Source organism: Oryctolagus cuniculus, chromosome 3 (assembly GCF_051225735.1).
Source record: "Oryctolagus cuniculus isolate XC-2025 breed Fujian yellow rabbit chromosome 3, ASM5122573v1, whole genome shotgun sequence".
Classification (NCBI taxonomy): Eukaryota; Metazoa; Chordata; class Mammalia; order Lagomorpha; family Leporidae; genus Oryctolagus; species Oryctolagus cuniculus.
This window is the reverse complement of record NC_142869.1, coordinates 128,176,884-128,183,324: the sequence shown is the minus strand read 5'-3', so window position 1 is coordinate 128,183,324 and position 6,441 is coordinate 128,176,884. Positions and strand designations below refer to the sequence as shown.

Sequence of the window (6,441 nt, the reverse complement as noted above, 5' to 3'; positions counted from 1 at the left end):
CACTGGCTCCATTTCTTTTCTTTTTTTTTAATGTTTTAATACTCCATTTAAAAAAAGATTTTATTTATTTATTTGAGAAGTAGAGTTACAGACATTGAGAGCGAGAGACAGAGAGAAAGGTCTTCAATCTGCTGGTTCACTCCCCAGATAGCGACAATGGCCAGAGTTGGGCCGATCTGAAGCCAGGAGCCAGGAGCTTCTTCCAGGTCTCCCACGTGCGTGCAGGGGCCCAAGTGCCTGGGCCATCATCCACTGCTTTCCCAGGCCATAGCAGAGAGCTGGATCAGAAGAGGAACAGCCGGGACTGGAACCGGTGTCCATATGGGATGCGGGCACCACAGGCAGAGGTTTTAACTTACTGTGCCACAGCTCTGCCTCCCCCTCCCCATTTCTTTTTAATGGCTGAATAATGACACTGAGATGTGGACTCTGTAAGAGATGATTAGGTCTTGGGGGCTCTGTCCTAGAGAATGAGGTAACGCTGTTGTCCTGAGAGTGGGTTTCTGAAGAAGGTAGAGTTTTGCCCTCCTCCTCTCACCTCCTCTCCCTCTCCCCAGCCTCCTCTCCTCTTGCTCTCCCTCACTTCTCATCCCCTCCCCCTCTCTCCTTCTCCTCTCCCTCTCCCCTCCTCCTCCCCCGTCCCCTCCTCCTCTCCCTCTCTCCTCCTCTTTCTCTCCCTCTCCTCCTCTTCTTCTCCCTCTCTCCTCCTCTCCCTCCCTCCTCCTCTCCCTCTCTCCTCCTCTCCCTCTCTCCTCCTCTTCCTCTCCCCAGCCTCCTCTCCTCCTCTTGCTCTCCCTCACTTCCCATCCCCTCCCTCTCTCCCTCTTATCCCCTTCTCTCCCTCTCTCCTCCTCTCCCTGTCCCTTCTCCCCTCTTCTCCTCCCCTCTTCCTCTTCCCCTCTCCTCCTCTTCTCCTCCCCCTTGCATCCCCTCTCTGCCTCCCCTCCTTCTCTCCCTCTCCCCTCCTCCTCTCCCTCCCACCCCCTACTCCCCAAGAGAGGATGCTGGTCTCTAGATTTCTGAACACCCAGCCTTCAGGGTTGTGAGGAATCACCCTCTGCTCCTTAAAGGGGACCAGTGTCCTGTGTTGTCTCCGTGGCCCTTAGCAAACCTTGGAGCATTGTCGGTGGGGACACTTTGGCCCCTCCCCATTGCCCGGCTAACCTAAGCCCCGGGTCCTGGCATCCATACAGCAGCCGCTGTCACAGTGTGGCCGGCTCTCTCTGTTCCTTCTGCGGCAAGCCTGGGCCTAAGTCCGTGCTGAAGGTCCTCCAAGGACGAGCCCATGCGTGTCCTAGCTGTCTCGGTGACCCCGGAGGGCCGGCGCCCTGCATGCCTGGAGCTGGGCGGCTCAGGTCCCTGAGACGGGGCTGCGCCGGGCCCGAGGCCAGGGCAGTCCCTGTGCCAGACTGGGGCGGCCACCCCTCCCTACACGGCCTCAGGGAGGCCCCTCCAGCGCCTGCATGCACCTGCACGGTGAGGCCCGCGTGGCCATCCCCGGACACCGCTCTCCTGCTCCCCACCCCGCCGCGGTCAGCCAGCGTGGCCTCCACAGCAGTGCCCAGTACATCTAGAGAAACACTGACACAGGGGCTGCCCTGCTTGCAGGAAAACAGAATGTGAGACAACAGGAAATGGTAAGATTAAAAAAAAAAATAGTGACCGGCGTTCTGGCATGGCAGGTAAAACTGGCACCATCCCACTGGGCCGCTGGTTCGAGTCCTGGCCGCTCCACTCCCGGGCCAGCTCCCTGCTAACAGCCTGGGAAAGCAGTGGAGGATGGCTCAGGTTCTTGGGATCCTGCCACCCATGAGGGAGACCTGGATGGAGCTCCTGGCTCCTGGCCATCGCGGCCACCTGGGGAGTGAACCAGTGACGGAAGATCCCCCCCCCCCCCCCGTAACTATGCCTTTCAAAAAAGTCTTCAAAAAGCATCTTATTTTTCTGACAGAAATGTATTATTGGGTAGAAAGAGTGAGTCTCTTAAAAAAATCCTACCCTACGGAAGTCAATGCTGGTACCAGCTTGATTGTATTCTTCTTAATTTTTTTTTCTATAAGTGCAAGTTAAGAAAGTTTTGTTTCCTGGAGAACTTTTATTCTTGTAGTCTTATACTAGGGAGTCAACATTTAATTAAATTTTTTAAAGATTTATTTTATTTATTTGAAAGGCAGAGTTACAGAGAGAGGTAGAGACAGAGAGAGATCTTCCATCTGCTGGTTTACTCTCCAAATGGCCCCAATGGCTGGAGCTGGGACAGTCTGAAGCCAGGAGCCAGGAGTTTCTTCCGAGTCTCCCATGTAGGTGCAGAGGCCCAAGCACTTGGGCCATCTTTCACTGCTTTCCCAGGCCATAGCAGAGAGCTGGATGGGAAGTGGAGCAGCTCGAACTCAAACAGGCACCCATATGGAATGCCAGCACTACAGGCACGGGCTTTCACCTGCTGAGCCACAGCACCAGCCCCAACATTTAATAAATCCATTGTTCACAACTGATCTATAAAAATTTTAATCCTTAAATTGTACATCAATATCCCAACACTCCAAATTTTTCTTAGTACTCTTCTTCAAGTCTGAAGAAAATGATGAATTTATAAAGTTCTACAGACAGCTCAGTCCCCCTGACTTAACATTTAGTCTCAAGTTCCTACACACACATGAGAATTAAGAAACACCAGTATCAGACTGATCTGAAACCTGATTGTGTTCCTGGGTCAGGATACTTGTAGTAAGTTTATAAATCCACACTAACACAAAATTGAATCATGGTTGTATCTTTTACATATATATATATATATATATATATATATAAAAATATAAACTTTTCACAGTAGAATAAAAATTAACATTAAAATTTTGCTGACTTTAAGCCTTATTAATGTACTTTATCCAATTCAGATTTTAAAATGCTGGGTTAGCTCAATGAATGGCAAGTATTTTCATGTAGGATTTTTTTTAAAGTTTGTCCAATGGAAAGCCAAGACTCTGTGGCAAAAAATATCCTGCATGAAGGATCTCTATGAGTGAGACCCCAGCGGAAAGAAGGGGCCATCAAACAAGTATGTCCTTTTCTCTGAAGCGAGGAGAGAACTTTCACTTTTCTTATGGCAGTGTCCAAATACTGATGGAGTCTATGGTTACAAAAGGCTTCCATAGCCTTGGCAGCTCATGGCAAGAGCCTCGGGTGATCACTGACATTACAAAGTGTCAATTGTTAAATCAACAACAGGAGTCACTGTGCACTTGCTCCCCATGTAGGAGCTCTGTCCTTAATGAGTTGTACAATGAGAATTAACTGCAAAACTTCTCAAACTGTACTTTATATGTTGTGTGTGTGTGTGTGCAAACTGTTGAAATCTGTACATAGCATAGAGTTAGTTCTCTGTATATAAAGTTAAACTAAAAATTAACCATAATGAAGAGTAGGATAGGAGAGGGAGTAGGAGGTGTGATGGGAGTAGGGTTGGGAGGGAGGGTAAGGAGGAAAGAACCACTGTATTCCTAAAGTTGTACCTATGAAAAATGCATTCATTAAATAAAAGCTTAAAAAAAAAGTAAGACTAAAGAAAATAAAGTTTGCCCAGCATTTCAAATCATTACTGAATTAGTGTAACTTTTAAATTGCCAAAGGATGCTATACATGTGAAGGGACTTCAAAAGCTCATTGAAAAATTGAATTAAAAGTTTGTTTTCATGCAAAAAAATTTAAATCTATGCAATTTTTATAATGTGCATTTTACATGAACTTTTTCAAGACCTCTTATATTGCACTTTTCTACTTTCATGACAAGATACCAAAACTATTGAATAAAATACATGCTTAAATCAATAGGTACTTGATTAACTTCCCTGAAATTGTAAATATCATTACCAAAATCTTTCAGGATTTTGTAGAATTTGTTTCCTTAAGTACAGTTTGAAAGTTTAACTTCTGAAGGGAAAAAAATTCCTCACATATTGACATTTTATGTTCTTTTTTGGCCCATCAATGAACAAAGATAATTTTGAACACTCATGTGTTATGTTTCCTAGATTTAAAATTTTTCTGTTATCTAAATTAAAAACATTATGCTAAACAACAGCTATTAGCTTTCAAATGTCTGTATCTGTATGTCCTCTTAGAATTATTTCAAGTATTATAACCAGGAGATTTTCAATACTCATGTACTAGAATCACCATAGTTAAGGAAAAGCTTATTTTGCAAAAGTAAGATCACTTCCCAGTATGCTTGACCGAAATAAGCTATTCGTTTTCATTTGTGTTCCAATGAAGATGTTGCTGAAATCTGCTCGTGGTTTATTTCCAAGTGGCTCACGATGGAATTCCTCGGAATGCTTTAAGATTGGCAGTAGCTGGAGTTCTGACTTCCATTGGGACCTTGCTCTCCTCTACTGTTTGGAGCTGGTTTGGGTTTCATCATCTTACTAGGAATCATCACCAACTCTTTCCTCTCATCAGAACTCATCCACTGTTCATATTTTAAAATAACCTGATAACTTCCAAAATCTTTTCCATATCCACAGGAAGTTTAGCACACCCATCTGGCATCTTTATGCTGTATGACACAGGCCACGTGGAGGCCAGGTGAAGCTGTTGGGAAAGGAGGATCCAGTGGACAGAGCCCAGTTCTGTAGGCGTCATTCCCTATCCTCCACGCACTGGGAAGCCATATGTCTTCTTGGCCCTCGTCCTGCACATACTGGAGCAAAAGTCTATGAGGATGATACTCTGTCAAGGAACAATCCATTAATTCTAGAAGACAGAACCCACATCCTAATGTAGTATTCATCTTGGAAGGAAATTCCTTTGGAAAGGCACATGAAAATCTAGTTTGTAAGAGAGAAGTAGCAGCAGAAATCAATCTCGAGTCTGAGACTACTCCAAATTCCTCTACTTCGGATGCCAAAAACACATGCGTAGGAGCCCTTGGTACAGGATCTGTACTTTTCATAGACTATCTGGCATAAAATCTCTTGAAACAGCCCATACCAGTGGGAATAACTTGTCTTAATTTAAGATGTTCACCTAATGCTTGGATAACATTTGTGAAAAATGTTTGTAGGGCCAGCGCTGTGGCAGTGGGCAAAGCCACGGCCTGTAACACTGGCATCCCATATAGGCGCCAGTTCGAGTCCCAGCTGCTCCACTTCTGATCCAGCTCCCTGCTAATGGCCTGTTAAAAGCAGTGGAAGATGGACTGAGTGCTTTGACCCTGCCACCCCTGTGGGAGACCCAGATGGAGCTCTAGGCTCCTGGCTTCAGCCTGGCCCAGCCCTGCAGTTGCGGCCATCTGGGGATTGAACCAGCAGATGGAAGATCTCTCTCTCTTTGACTTTCAAATAAACAAATCTTAAAAAAAATTGTACTTTCCAATACGCTTCTGAGAGAAACTGTAAGTCCTTTTGGCACTCCTTCAACAGCTCTTGTTTATCCAAAATCCATTGCAAATAGTAGTGGAGCTCTGCCAAAGGTTCTGTGCCGTGGAGCACAGCTTGTCCTGATGAAAAAGCAGCAGCTGGCAGAGCCGCTCATGGAGCGAGCAGAGATCCAGCCGGACGGGGACCGTGCTCCTCGATCAGATCAGCTCGGCTCCCAGGAAGAGAATTTGTTAAGGGAGATGTCAAACTCCAGGACAGTTGGCTTTTACCACAAACACTTCCATACCCAGCACTCGATTTTACCAATAGAAATTTTTATGCTATCTGCCTTATCTGACTATTACCTATCTACCTACTTAGTTGATACACATTAAAAAAAAAAAAACCTTATCTACTCTAAGGCAAGATGTCTCTGATCTGTAAACACACACACACACCTACAATCAAATCTGGCTATTTACCCACATAAATAGTTGACCCTCCTTATTTGAAGTTTATGTATTTGAATTTGCCCATTTGCTAACATTTATTTGTACCCCCCCTCAAATTAATCCTTGTGCTTTTGTGTTATTCCTGAATGCGCTCAGAGTGGTAGAATCTCCAATTCTTTTTTTAAAAAATATTTATTTATTTATTTGAAAGAGTTACACAGAGAGAGAAGGAGAGGCAGAGAGAGAGAGAGAGAGAGAGAGAGAGAGAGATCTTTCATCGGCTGTCTCCAAATGGCCACATGAGCTGGATCCAGGAAAGAACTCCATCTGGGTCTCCCACATGGGTGCAGGTGCCCAAGCAATTGGGCCATCTTTTGTTGCTTTCCTAGGAACATTACCAGGGAGCTGGATGGAAGTAGAGCAGCTGGGACTTGAACTGGAACTCATATGGGATGCTGGCCTTGCAGGGAACTGCTTGACCCGTTGCCCCACAAGGCTGGCCCCTTGAATTCTACGAGGCATGCATGTCCAGAGAAGGTGAACGAAGTGCTATTCTGCCCTCTTGTTTCAGCTCTCAGACCGTAAACAAATGCTCCTTTTGTGGTCTACTTAGTGCCATGTTTCCCACTTTT

General features: G+C 45.5%; 1 pseudogene across 1 annotated transcript; it reads right to left on the bottom strand.

Annotated features, from left to right (window-relative positions):
• Positions 1 to 938: 938 nt before the first annotated feature.
• Positions 939 to 4,963, bottom strand: LOC149127504 (cyclin-C pseudogene; annotated as a pseudogene). Its single transcript, XR_016231679.1, has one exon. The product of XR_016231679.1 is annotated as a cyclin-C pseudogene (transcript).
• Positions 4,964 to 6,441: the final 1,478 nt, after the last annotated feature.